The following is a 13,455-nucleotide window of genomic DNA, read 5'->3' on the forward strand; positions in this document are numbered from 1 at the left end:
ACAGTGTTTCCACCATCACACAATTTCCCAGGCACAAAAGGTGGTGAGACCTTTTTGGTAGCGGTAGGCTAATGCAGGCACTGGATACCAAACTACTCCCTGATTGCCCGCCCTCTACTAAACCTTATCCACAAGCAGGTGCCTGATCCCGTACCATGGTCCCCAGAGCATGAAAGGGCATTTATGACATTGAAGAGTGAACTGTGTATGGCACCAGCCCTAGGCCTCCTAGACTATACTAAGGATTTTCACTCATTTTGTCATGAGAAGGGAGTCCTGGCACAGATTCTTTTACTGCCTACTACTCTGCCACCTTGGACCCAATCACTGCTGCCCTTCCACCATATCTGAGAACAGTTGCCTCAGTGGCACTAGCAGTGGAACAATCAGAGAATGTGGTGCTGGCACATACTTTGACTTTGCATGTTCTCCATGCAGTAGATACACTGCAGACAACTACAAAGACACAGCATTTTCCAAACGGCTGTCTTACACAATGTGAATTGACAATGTTGACCCCACACATTAGTATTAAGAGATGCACCACCCTTTATCTCACTTGCCTGCTACCAATGGGAGGTGACCTTGATAATCCTACCACAGATGATGCCTTCCATAAATGTGTACTAGCAAATGACAGTTACACCGAGGTGCGGCCAGATCTCAGAGACACTCCATACCGAAACACTGAGGGGGATCTATTTGTAGACAACTCATGTCTTAGAGATGACACAGGGACCCTCCACGCTGCCTATGCCATGGGCACAGATAAAAGGTTGCTGGAGGGGGGAAGGATGGCAACTAATAGTGCCCAAGCAGCAAAATTAGTAGCATTGACTAGAGCTTGAATGCTGGCTCAAGGGAAAACTGTGAATATATTCAGATAGCCAGCATGCACTCAGAGTGGCCACGTTTTTGGCCAGTTGTGGGTTATGAGGGGATTTCTCACCTCAGCTGGCCAACAAATACAGCATGCTTCACTGATTGCTGAGCTTTTGCAAGCGATACTGTTACCACATGAAGTTGCCATTGTGAAGTGTGCTGCTCACACTGCCGCAAACAACTATGTATCACAAGGAAATGTTTTCATTGATGGAGAGGCAAAGAGAATTGCTTTGACAGGATATGAACATGAAACATCCGCCTCTCCGGCAAAATATGATTGTTTGTAGTTTGACCCAGAACGCATTCAACAACAGGCTGGAGTGGAAGAGCAGGTAAACTGGGAAAAGGGGGGTTGTGTGAAGGTACGGACAGGTCCAAATGGTAAGATATGTTTGCTAATGTCAATGCTCCATTCTATGGCCACTCTTTTTCATGCCCCTTCACATGTGGGACATAATTGAATGATTCATTTGTTTTCTTAATGTTGGCACAGCACAAGATTCTACCAGTATGCTGAATGTTTATGTCAACAATGTACTGTCGGTGCATAATACAATATGGGGAAAAGTAACCCAACTGCAGCTGGCCACTTTCCACCATCACATAGACTCTTTGAAAGTTTACAAATGGATTTAATTGATATGCCTCCTACCCTCAAATACAAAAAAGTCCTGGTCATAGTGTGCATGTTTAGCAAGTGGACTGAGGCCCATTCAACAATGAACTGTGATGCACAAACAGTTGCCAAATATCTTATGAAGAAATTCATTCCCCATTGTGGGGTACCAGCCCTTTTGAGTTCTGACAATGGGTTGGGATCCATCTCCGATGTAATGGATGGCATATGCAGAGGGCTGAGAGTCACACAAAAACTTCACAGTGTCTATCACCCACAAGCAACAGGAGTGGTGGAAAGAAAGAATGGGTTATTAGAAAACAAAATAGGAACAATTTGCAACTGGTGAAATGCACAATACACAATTAATAACACTGTCAAATTTAGAAGAGATAGGAAGACAGGAGAAATTAAAAGGTGAAAAAAAGTGGCATGGAGTGCACATAACGAAGCATATAATGAAAACACATTTGTGCAAATGGTAAAAATGTGCGTGGAATTAGAAAATGTATCAGATTTCTATGTTTGTACACATCTGCCAACACATTCCCAGGAAATAATGAGTTACTTGACTGTCCCAATTGGAAGGTATGCAGGGTGTAAAAAAGTTGCCAAGTTAATGTATACACATTATAGTATGTCTCCCAAAACCAAAAGAGTCTCATTGTCTCTCCAGGATGGACTACCATGTCCCAATATGCACCCATGGGAGGGGGATAAGCTGATATTGAGTATGTTTAATGGAACCAAGCTAGGAAACACAAATGGAGGAAAGGACCCAATAGCCTGGCATATTCCTGGGGACAAGAGGGTGGAGGATTTGGGAGTACCACATTTAAAAATATACAATACAGTGAATGCACCATGGTGTATGAGGAGCTCCAAGGATGGTGGTACAAAGGGTGCTAATAAGGCAGATGGGCCATGTACTGTGTTGGAGATGATTAATTCTGAGGTGCCAACAGGGAAGCTGGCTCATAAGGAAAGACAATTAGAGGAAAAACACAGCATATATATAAGCACTAGCAAGTGCAGCAGGTATTCAAACTTAGACAGGATAAAAGATGGTCCGATGCAGTTGTCAGTACAGTTGGATGGGCCTGAGGGATTTTTCTTTGTTTGTGAAAAATCAGAATATTTTTGACTGCCTGCTGGCTGGTATGGCAGTTGCTATCCTTCACTGGTACTAGCCCCAATCACCCATGTTGCCAATATTTCCTTGATGGGTCATCTAGCTAGCCCATAGGCCCAAAAGAAAAGGACTCCTGCATGGTTGGATCATACTTTTACAGCTATAAATGTGATATTGCCCCTCTGTAGGGATAGCGTATTTAAAGTTTAGAATATATGAACATACACGACTAATAGAGCAAATAGCAGATTCCACAGCAGCGCTTTAGGAAACATAACACAAGAAACAACTGCTATGAGGATATGGTAATTCAAAATCGTATTGTTCTAGACATCCTCTTAGTAAAAGAGGGCAGGTTATGCCAGGTGATTCACCAGACCTGTTGTGCATATATACTGGACAATAGAGGTAAAATAAATAAGGTCATGGATAATATAAAAAAGGTCAAGAAAGAAGCAGAGGGAATACACACAGGTGGAATCTGGGAAATGGTGGAGACATGGTTTAACAACTGGGGATCATGCCTGTTGGAAGTTGTAGTAATAGGAGTTGCACTACTGATAACACTGTCAATGCTAATGCAGGTATGCCCTACTTGCATTGGCATTCTTTTCACCAATTGCTGCAAAAAGATTAGGTCTAATGGTCAAGGGGATCACCATACAAGGAATAACAAGGACAAGGTGTAGGGCAGAGGGGAGGTAATGCCATTGAAAGAGATGGTGTGAGATATTATTGAGTATCAGAGATAGGAATGTGGAATCCCAAATTAATGTGATAAGGAATCAATCTTGTTATCTGAACAGTCCGGGGATACTCAATGATAAGACATTGCCAGTTGTTGATTCACATGACCTTGATGAACCATTGTTTTTCAGATTTTATGCTTGGAACACAATTTGATGCACGGCTTGCTCAAGAGACAGCACTCTTGATATACCACAGCATGCTAGCTCAGCACTAATGTTATATTTTGGTATCAAGACACCTGCCATTGCCTAACATGTTTCTCAATCTTAAGAAAAGAAAATTCCCAACTGACAGTAGGGGGAAAATGTGATTATTTCTATGTACTTGCTTATAATGCAATATTATTTTGATATGATTGGATATGAAATATAAATGTTATTAAATCTTGCCTGGAGATAGCAGAACATGTGATTTGTATATGTGTGATTTCAGAGAAATGGCTATGTGCTAAATTCTCATTAGACAACTTATGAGACCACCCTTTGTGGTTTACACGAATAAAAGCTTATGTAATACTTCTGCCATTTGAACAGTTGGATTTGAGGACCAATTGTTCCCGTATCACGTTATTAAATTTTCTCTCTTACTACAGCTTGATGGTGTTAGTCTTTGATTAGAGCCAGGATTTAAACAGTGACTTCTACACTAGGACAGATGCTGTGTTTAACATGCAGCTCTGCTGGCACTAATCTACAGCTTCCCAAAAGGATTGCTATTCATACAACTGGCTGACTCCTGATGCTGCTCTCCTGGTATTGGGTCTAAGGTTAACCTCTTAGATCAGGGAAAGGCAGAGGGTACATCCACTATGCTTTCAGTTTAGACTCAGTGTAATTGTCAAGCTTGTACTTTTTCCGCAGGAGTGAAATGGACACAATGTAGTTCCCAGCTTCCCTGCAGAGCAAGTGGACCAAAATATGCTTGTCTGTTCCACCAGGACAAAGAGATGAACCCTGACCAGGACCAGACCAACTTCTTCTTGATAGGATCAACCATTCAGAAAAGGTAACACAACACCTTTTAGTATTCCCAACTATACTTGAACATTTGTCATTGATGTTTACTAATAATCACATTTAGGCCCTCATTACAACCCTGGCGGTCGGTCTTAAAGCGGCAGTAATACAGGCTAGCGGAAAAAAAAAATGGAATTACGACCATGGTGGAAACCTCCAACACAGTCAGCCACTTTAACACTCTGACCGCCACGGCGGTAGAAATAAACACCGCGGCGGTAACCGCCAACGGCCAGGCGGAGGGGAATGTACCGCCCACTGTATTACAAGGCACCAATCCGCCACCTTTTCCGGGGCAGTACCCACGCCAACAAAAGCATGGCGGAAACAGTTCACAGAAGGGAAACCACTCACCTCTCAACACCCTACAAGGAACCAGGACGCCATGGAGCCCGAGTTCCAGGTGCTACCAATGTTGGTTTACCTCCTCTCCTACCAGGAGAAGCAAAGATGGCGTCGACGACCACGGTGAGTACTGCACCTAGCACACAAGGGAGGGGGGAGGAAAAAGAGAGTGACACACACACGCAACACGCAACACCCCCACTCCCACCCTCAGCCGCAACACCATACACACAAATTCATGCAGCAACATTACATTTACACCCGGTAACCCTCTGGAAGAGCGCAAGACAGAAGGAAATGATTGTAACAAGTGTAATCATCGAAAATTCAGATATGGAAACAGGTCTGTAACAGATCATTATATACAAATATGTTTAGCAACATCACAAGTCGGGATAGTGTTCTAATCATTGTCCGTGGACCAGTGGTCCCAAAATGCATGGGCGAAGCCCACATATGATACCCGCCTCTAAACAGAGAGAACACTGCTGGGGCATTAGTTCAAAAATAAACAGACACCTCGGGGGGAAGGGGAGGGGGGGCACCTGAGCCGAATGATGGGACGACGCCACTGCTCCACGAGGGGGCTCCATTCCCACAGATTGCTCCTGGGAAGTGCAAAGCCACAGTCTCACAAGTCTCTCAAGTGGGTGGGTTGCCCACTGATTGCTCCTGGGGAGTGCAAAGCCACAGTCTCTCAAGTGGGTGGTTTGCCCACTGCTTTATCTTGGGGAGTGCAAAGCCACAGTCTCTCAAGTCTCTCAAGTGGGTGGTTTGCCCACTGCTTTATCCTGGGGAGTGCAAAGCCACAGTCTCACAAGTCTCTCAAGTGGGTGGTTTGCCCACTGATTGGTCCTGGGGAGTGCAAAGCCACAGTCTCACAAGCCTCTCAAGTGGGTGGGTTGCCCACTGATTGCTCCTGGGGAGTGCAAAGCCACAGTCTCTCTAGTGGATGCTTTTCTCCACTGGTTCTGGAGGGGGCATGGTGCCCAGAGTGCTTCATCCTGCCAAGGACTGGGTGAGTGGATGCTGTTCTCCACTGGCTTTGGAGGGGGAATGGTGCCCAGAGTGCTTCATCCTGCCAAGGACTGGGTGAGTGGATGCTGTTCTCCCCTGGTTCTGGAGGGGGCTTAGTGCCCAGAGTGCTTCATCCTGCCAAGGACTGGGTGAGTGGATGCTGTTCTCCACTGGTTCTGGAGGGGGCTTAGTGTCCAGAGTGCTTCATCCTGCCAAGGACTGGGTGAGTGGATGTATCTCTCCACTGGTTCTGGAGGGGGCTTAGTGCCCAGAGTGCTGCACATGCTGTGTGGCAGTTCCCATTCCCTAACCTGAGTGTGTGTGCCACGAGATTTCCTGGGAACAGGTAGCATGATACTCAATGGAGTTAGAGACACACTCCACCCTGCTGCGACTTTGCCTGCCAACTGCTGGTACTAACAGTGCTGGTTGTGGTGCTTCATGTACTCTGTGCAGGGTCTAGGACGTCTCCTGCAGCCTCGGACGGCTGCCCACTGGGAATGTTGTCCATGCCGGCTGTGGTGGCACTGTCTGTGCACGTCACGGGGCAGGTGGCGGTGGTTGCAGCGGTGTCTGTAGCAGAGATGCTGCTGGTGGTGCATGTGTCAGCACCTGTGGAGGAAGACAGCAGGACGTCTCATGCAGCCTCGGATGGCTGCCCACTGGGGATGATGCTGGAGACTATTGCTGAGGCAGCAGACGTGCAGGTGGTGGTGGTTGCGGCGGTGTGCACCACCGTACAGGTTGCTGTTCTGTTTGGCAGAAGGGGTGACACCAGTCCCTCAGCCGGAGGCTCCGTGCCCTGAGCTGACTTCCCTTTAGCCTTGTTTTCCTTCCCCACCTTGGAAGTCGCTGCAGGGACCTTGGCACTGTCCCCTTTTGTCTTGGAGGAGGCCTTATTGGGTGGTTGGTGTGGCTTTTCCCTATGGCATGTGGGCCCCTTCTTCACCTCGGCAGGGTGATCCTTGGCCTCACTAGGTGGCACACTGGCAGCCCTGAAGGGTGCTGCCCGCGATGTTACTGGACTTGCATGGACCAGAGTGCTGGAGGATTTGATGGCTGAGGTGCTGGGCAGGGATCTGGACAACCTGGCCCTTGGGGAAGGACGGGGTGAGGTGTAGGGAAGAGGTCAATTTTAGCCAGGAAATGTTTTTTAGACACACTGGGACTGGAAGATGGAGGGGGTTTGGGAGTGGAGTAAGAGGTAGTGGTTGTAGGAGGTGTACGTCTGCTGAGTTTGAGTGAAGGTGCATGGGTTGGAGGCTGTTGTGAGGTGGATGGCTGTTGAGTGGGTGTGTGCCTGCGTTTGTGTACTTTGGGAGGAGGGCTCACAGACACACTGGGAGAGGACACAGGGGACGTGTAATTGGTAGTGGGGGTGGTGATTGCACGTGAGCGGTGTGTGGTGATGGGCGTGCTGGTGATGGAGGTAGTGGCTGAGGATGTAGTGCATGCAGGTGTGAGTGGAGATGAGTCTGGGAGGGAGGAGGAGGACGTGGAGGAGGGGGACACATTGGAGGCAGTGGATGTTGGTGTGTCTTCATGGAGATGGTGCTTGTGTGAGTGCCTGTGGGATGTGTGGTGCTCATGTTTGCCATGTCCACTCGTGTGTTGATGAGTGTGCATGTTAGTCTGATGGTGTGCTGGGAATAGGCTGAGGTAGAAGGGATTGGTTCTGGGTAGTGGAAGTTGGAGTAGGGAGGCTGGACACAGGGACAATGGCTGCCATCAGTGCTGAAGCCAGAGACTGAAATGCTCTCTGTTGGGCTGCCACACCAGAATGAATGCCCTCCAGGTATGCATTTTGTTTGTTGCAAATGCCTCTCGACACCCTGGATGGCATTAAAAATGGTTGATTGCCCAACAGTGAGGGATCTCAGGAGGTCAATTGACTTCTCACTGAGGGCAGCAGGGCTGACTGTGGCAGGGCCTGAGGTGCCTGGGGCGCAGGAAATGCCCACCCTCCTGGGTGAGCGGGCACAGGAAACATGTTGAGGGGCTGCTGGGGGGGGCGTGCTGGTAGGGGGATGGTGGCTGTAACTGTTGATACGGTGGGCACAGATTTGTCCACCCCCACAAGGGAGCTTCCATCAGAGGAGGAGTCACTGTTGTAGAGCTCCCCTCGCCCTCCGTCCCACTGGTGCCTTCAGCCTCTGTAAATTCACCCTCCGGGGCCATGTGGGTTGCAGCTCCCTCCTGCTCCGGTGCCAATGCTCTTCTGCCAGATGATGCTAATGAACACAAGGACAGGGTGACAAAATAAAAAGGGGAGGAAAGACAGAAGAGACACATGGTCAATGACTGCAACACCACTACCATTGGCGGACACAACACACAGGGAGCAGCCCTATGCACTAGCCCATGAACTAACAGTTAAGGGGAAAAGCACTCTGCCTAGACCCATTTGATGCACAGCTGGAACCCACAGAGGCCTGACTAGGTGTAGAGGACCGCTACCACTTTTGGGTTGGGAGTGCCACTGAGCTTGCCAAATAATGGATCTACCTTGGTGCATTTGCCCTGGCCTAGGGGAACCCACAGCCCACTTCCCCCACCCAGAAACCTCCTTATGCAAGCAGAGTCACCTGAATGAGACTGTACTCACCCGCCTTGTGGCTGCTGTGATGCCCTCAAGCGTCCATCCAACTCAGGATATGCCACCCCCAGGATCCGGTACATCAGGGGGGTCATGGTGCGACGGGCACCCCTTCCACTTTGGGAGGCCATCCCCAGTTGGGCCTCTGACATCATCTTGGTCCAGCGGCGCAGTTCCTACCATCTTTTGCGGCAGTGGGTGCTCCGTCTATGGTAGACCCCCAGGGTCCGCACTTCCTTGGCGATGGCACGCCAAATACCCTTCTTCTGGTGAGCGCTAACCTAGAGGAAAAGGGAAGTAAGAATAGATGTTACTCTCCTGTCCGGTTCTTCTTACTCATTGGCCACAAACCTCCCACCCTGGACCTGAAATACATACACTCACCATCCTCACATGCTGGCCTCTGCCCCCCCTGTATCTTCCATCCACGCCACTCCATACATTCATGTGCCATGTATCATACCCACAGTGTACTCACCTGTTTTTCTGGAGGACCATAGAGTAGCGTGTACTGGGGGAGGACCCCAGCCACCAGCTTGTCCAACTCCTCTGCAGTGAAGGCAGGGGCCTTTTCCCCAGACACTGTAGCCATTGTCGCTTCCAGACTCAGGTCACAGCAGCACTTGCAGTGTAGGTCCTCTCCTGTTGAAGATTAGGTATCAAGTGAGTGAAAAGATAGAAAATGGTTTGCACGTCCACAGCGGTACATACCGTCACCGCCGGCGTACATCGTCATTGGCTCCTGGAACCCATAGGGACCAATGATAACCAATGCTGATTTCACCCCTGTCTTCAAGCGCCTACCGCAACGCTTCACAATGCCAGCACAGTTACCTCATTTCCCCTTGTCCCTCCTTACAGGTTAGGCAGCCGCCATTTCAGGGGGCACATGGCAGGGCAACTAACTGTGTCACAGCACTTTTGGGCAGGAATATGGATAGGCAGCGCAACACAACTATGACATCACAATTGTTCTAAACACCCTTGTGAAACCTATGTGGTGTATGACCCTCTGCTCACCCTTCTCCTCCATAGGACACTTACGCTGGGGCAGGTGATGAGATGGCGTCATCCTTCGGTATACAGACCCCTGGTGGACCTGTCGACAATGGAAGACAGACACATCATTATCACCTACAGACTTGATCGTGCCACAATCCATGAACTGTGTGCCCAGTTGGAGCCAGACCTGATGTCTTCTATCCGCCATCCCACAGGAATCCCCCCTCTAGTGCAGGTCCTGTCAGTACTCCATTTCCTTGCCAGTGGGTCCTTTCAAACAACAGTGGACATGGCTTCAGGGATGTCACAGCCAATGTTCTCTAACGTGTTGTCCAGAGTGTTGTCTGCCTGCTGAAACACATGCGCAGCTACATCGTTTTCCCTCAGTAGGAGGATTTGCCCACAGTGAAAGGTGACTTCTATGCCTGGGGACATATCCGCAACATCATTGGTGCCATTGATGGTACACATGTGGCATTTGTACCCCCCCGCAGGAATGAACAGGTGTCCAGAAACCACAAAAGATACCTTTCGATGAATGTGCAGATGGTGTGTTTGGCAGACCAGTACATCTCCCTTGTGAATGCCAAGTATCCTGGCTCAGTGCATGACGCTTACATTTTGAGAAATAGCAGCATCCCCTATGTGATGGGGCAACTCCAGAGGCACCATGTTTGGCTAATAGGTGAGCCCAAGGTCCCAACACAGTTGACATACGTGTCTGGGTATGGGAGAGTCCCTAAGGGTTGGAGTGTGTCTAACAGTTGTCCCTCAATATTTGCAGGTGACTCTGGTTACCCCAACCTGTCATGGCTACTGACCCCAGTGAGGAATCCCAGGACAAGGGCAGAGGAACGCTACAATGAGGCACATGGGTGAACTAGGAGGATGATAGAGCACACCTTCTGCCTCTTGAAGGCCAGATTCCGGTGCCTCCATCTGACAGGTGGGTCCCTATACTACTCACCCAAGAAGGTGTGCCAGATCATTGTGGAATGCTGTATGTTGCACAACCTGGCTTTGCGATGCCAGGTGCCTTTTCTGCAGGAGGATGGGCCTGATGTTGGTCTTGTGGCAGCTGTGGAGCCTGTGGACAGTGAAGAAGAGGAGGCAGAAAAAGAAGATATAGACAACCGAAACAACATCATCATGCAATACTTACAGTGAGACACAGGTAAGAGACTGGCACTGCTCCTCTCATATGATACTACTGTTGGACTTTGCCTGAATCTGCCTTTTTACCTCTGTGTATGGACCCTGACATGCCACTTTGGCTTTCCATTTCACAGATCTGGGTCACACTTTCTGCCTTCTGCTATGTTTACAGATGCCCAACAACTGTCGAACACTGGTATGTGAACATGAACATTGACATTACTATATTTCTGAGAGGTTGCAATTACACAATTGTGAAAGTACAGTCTGACTCCAGATTTATTTGTGATTCAAGGGTGTTTATTTCTGTGGAGGGGGCTTTGCAATGGGCTGGAGTGATGGTGGAGGAATGTCCATGGTAGAGTCCAGTCTCCTGGTGTCACAGGTGCATTGTCCAAGGGGGCATAGCAAGTGGAGTAATGGCAGTTCAAAGATGTCAGGGTGACAAAGTGGGACAAAAGGGTGACAATCAGGAGAGTGTTATATCCTCGCGGGGGTCTTGGTAATGTTCTCTGTCTTGTTCTTGGATCTCAAGGACCGTTTGCGGGGTGGTTCTCCTTCTGTATGGGGTGGGGTGCTGGTGGCCTGTTGGTCCTGTTGCGGGAACTCCTGTCCACTAGCGCCGGCAGAGATGGAGGGCTGTTCATCGTTCAGGTTAGTGTCAGGGGCCCGTTTGTGTGTCACTTTGTCCCTCATGATGTTGGCCATGTCTGCCAGCACCCCTGCAATGGTGACCAGGGTGGTGTTGATGGACTTGGCAGTACCGTTCCCATGGTCTCTGGGGAATGATGGTATGCACCCATGATGTTGGAGAGTGCCTCGTGGAGAGTGGGTTCCCTGGGCCTGTCCTCCCCCTGCCGCACAGCAGTCCTCCCAAGTTTCCCTGTTGTCCTGTGCCTCTGTCCCCTGAACCGTGTGCCCACTGCCACTGACCCCAGGTCCCTGATTGTCCTGGGTTGGTGGGTTTGCCTGGGGTCCCTGTAGTGGTGGACACACTGCTGATTGACGTGTCCTGGGGACAGAGGGATGGGCCCGCTGGGTGGGTTCTGTGGTGGTGTTTCTTGATAGGGGACGTTCAGTGGTGGTTTGTGACTGTGGCAGGGGAACCAACAGTCCAGAGGTCCCAGATGGGCTGGGCTGGTCATCTAGATCCAGTTGGACTGAGCTGCTGTTATCACTGTGGGCCTCTTCTGTGGGGGGGTGGACATGTCTGGAACCTCCTGTCCGGTGACGTTGGGTAGGGGTCCTGCAGGGGTGTAAAGGAATGATTATTGCATCTGTGTGTGCCATCGTGTGCAATGGGTGGGTGACCCTGTACCCCAGTCTTACATTCTTGTGTAGGACCTTGTGTGATAATTGTTTTGGGGTCTGTGTGGGTATGAATATTAGGCGCACCACGTGGGGGCAGAACCTAGAAGCCTCTGATTTTCCTTCACTGTCTTTGGGGACTTCCATTGAAATATAGCTTCTACTTTCTGAGGATCCATGCTAATCCCTTGTGGAGAAAGAACATAGCCCCAAAAAGGTCACTGTAGCAGCACTGAATTCATGTTTCTCTAACTTAATGAAAAGTTTGTTTTCATGTAACGTGTGTTACACTGCCCTGACATGTTTCTAATGGTCTTCCATAGATGGAGAGTATATCAATATATCATCTAGATAGACTGCCACACATTCATCCAAAAATCTCTAGCCTCTTCATTCATGAAACAGTGGAATGCAGCTGGAGCATTACACAATCCAAAAGACATCACTTGACACTCATAAAGTCCAAATTTAGTACAGAAAGCCATCTTCCACTCATCTCCTTCTCTGACTCTCAGCAGATGATATGCCTTACCAACTAACTTAGTAAACACCTGGGCACCTTTCACTTGATCAATGAGACTGAAAATGAGAGGTGAGGAATAGTACATTTTTTACAGTAACATCATTGAGGGATCTTTAATCGATGCATGCAGACAAATCAACCCCCATTTTTGGGTACAAAAAACTAAGAAAAAGAGGCAGGAGAACCGGAAGGCCTGATAAACCCAATTCGCAACATCTCATCTAGGAAGTCTCTCAAGTGTATGTTTTCTTTTTCTGTGGATGCATACATTCTGCTACATGGAATCTGTGCTCCAGGAACCAAATCTATTTGACAATCATAAGGGCGATGTGGTGATAAAGCAGTGGCTATCTTTTTATCAAATACATCTGCCAGATCTTGGTAGTATGCAGGAAACTGGAAATGTTCTGTTTCATGAGACAAGGAAGCTATCTTCTCAGGCTCTGACCGGAGAGTAGTGTAAAGACAGTGTCCCCTACAATAAGAAGAACTAAAAGTTATCGTATGGCTCTTCCAATCTAAACTGGGATTGTGTTTTTCTAGCCTTGGAATGCCTGAGACGGCTTGAAATTAGGGTGCTTGTATCAAATCAAAATGTGTTTGTTGTGGAAGAATTCCATGAATACAGAGCTTAAGGCAGTAGTAGCATGAGTTATAGACCTGATTTTAAAGTGCTGCCACTAAATGTGTTAACTTCATTGGCATTTTCCTTTAGCACACAGAGAATACCATATAACGTGGATAAGGTATAAAACTTCCTGTGGCTCCGGAGTCAATAAATAGTTGGAAGGTTATTTCAATCCTGTTTCAAGGCAACTGGGATGTTATATTCAAATGTCGATTATGTTGGATACAGGATGTCTGTGCTAATGTTTTAGAGGCTACCCTGGTCAAGTCACCGGAAACACTTGCCTCTCTAGATTTCGGGTGTTCTAGTTTCCCACCTCATTCTTCTTTCTAGGTTTCTTGGGGTAGTCATTGAAGAAATTACCTTTATCACCACAGAAGAGACAAAGCCATAGTGTTCTTCACCTCTATCTTTCCTCAAGCGTCCCCTTATACTGCATATCTGCATAGGTTCGGGTTCATCACTGTCTACCTCTACTTTTC

Source organism: Pleurodeles waltl, chromosome 4_1, assembly GCF_031143425.1.
Source record: "Pleurodeles waltl isolate 20211129_DDA chromosome 4_1, aPleWal1.hap1.20221129, whole genome shotgun sequence".
Lineage (NCBI taxonomy): Eukaryota > Metazoa > Chordata > Amphibia > Caudata > Salamandridae > Pleurodeles > Pleurodeles waltl.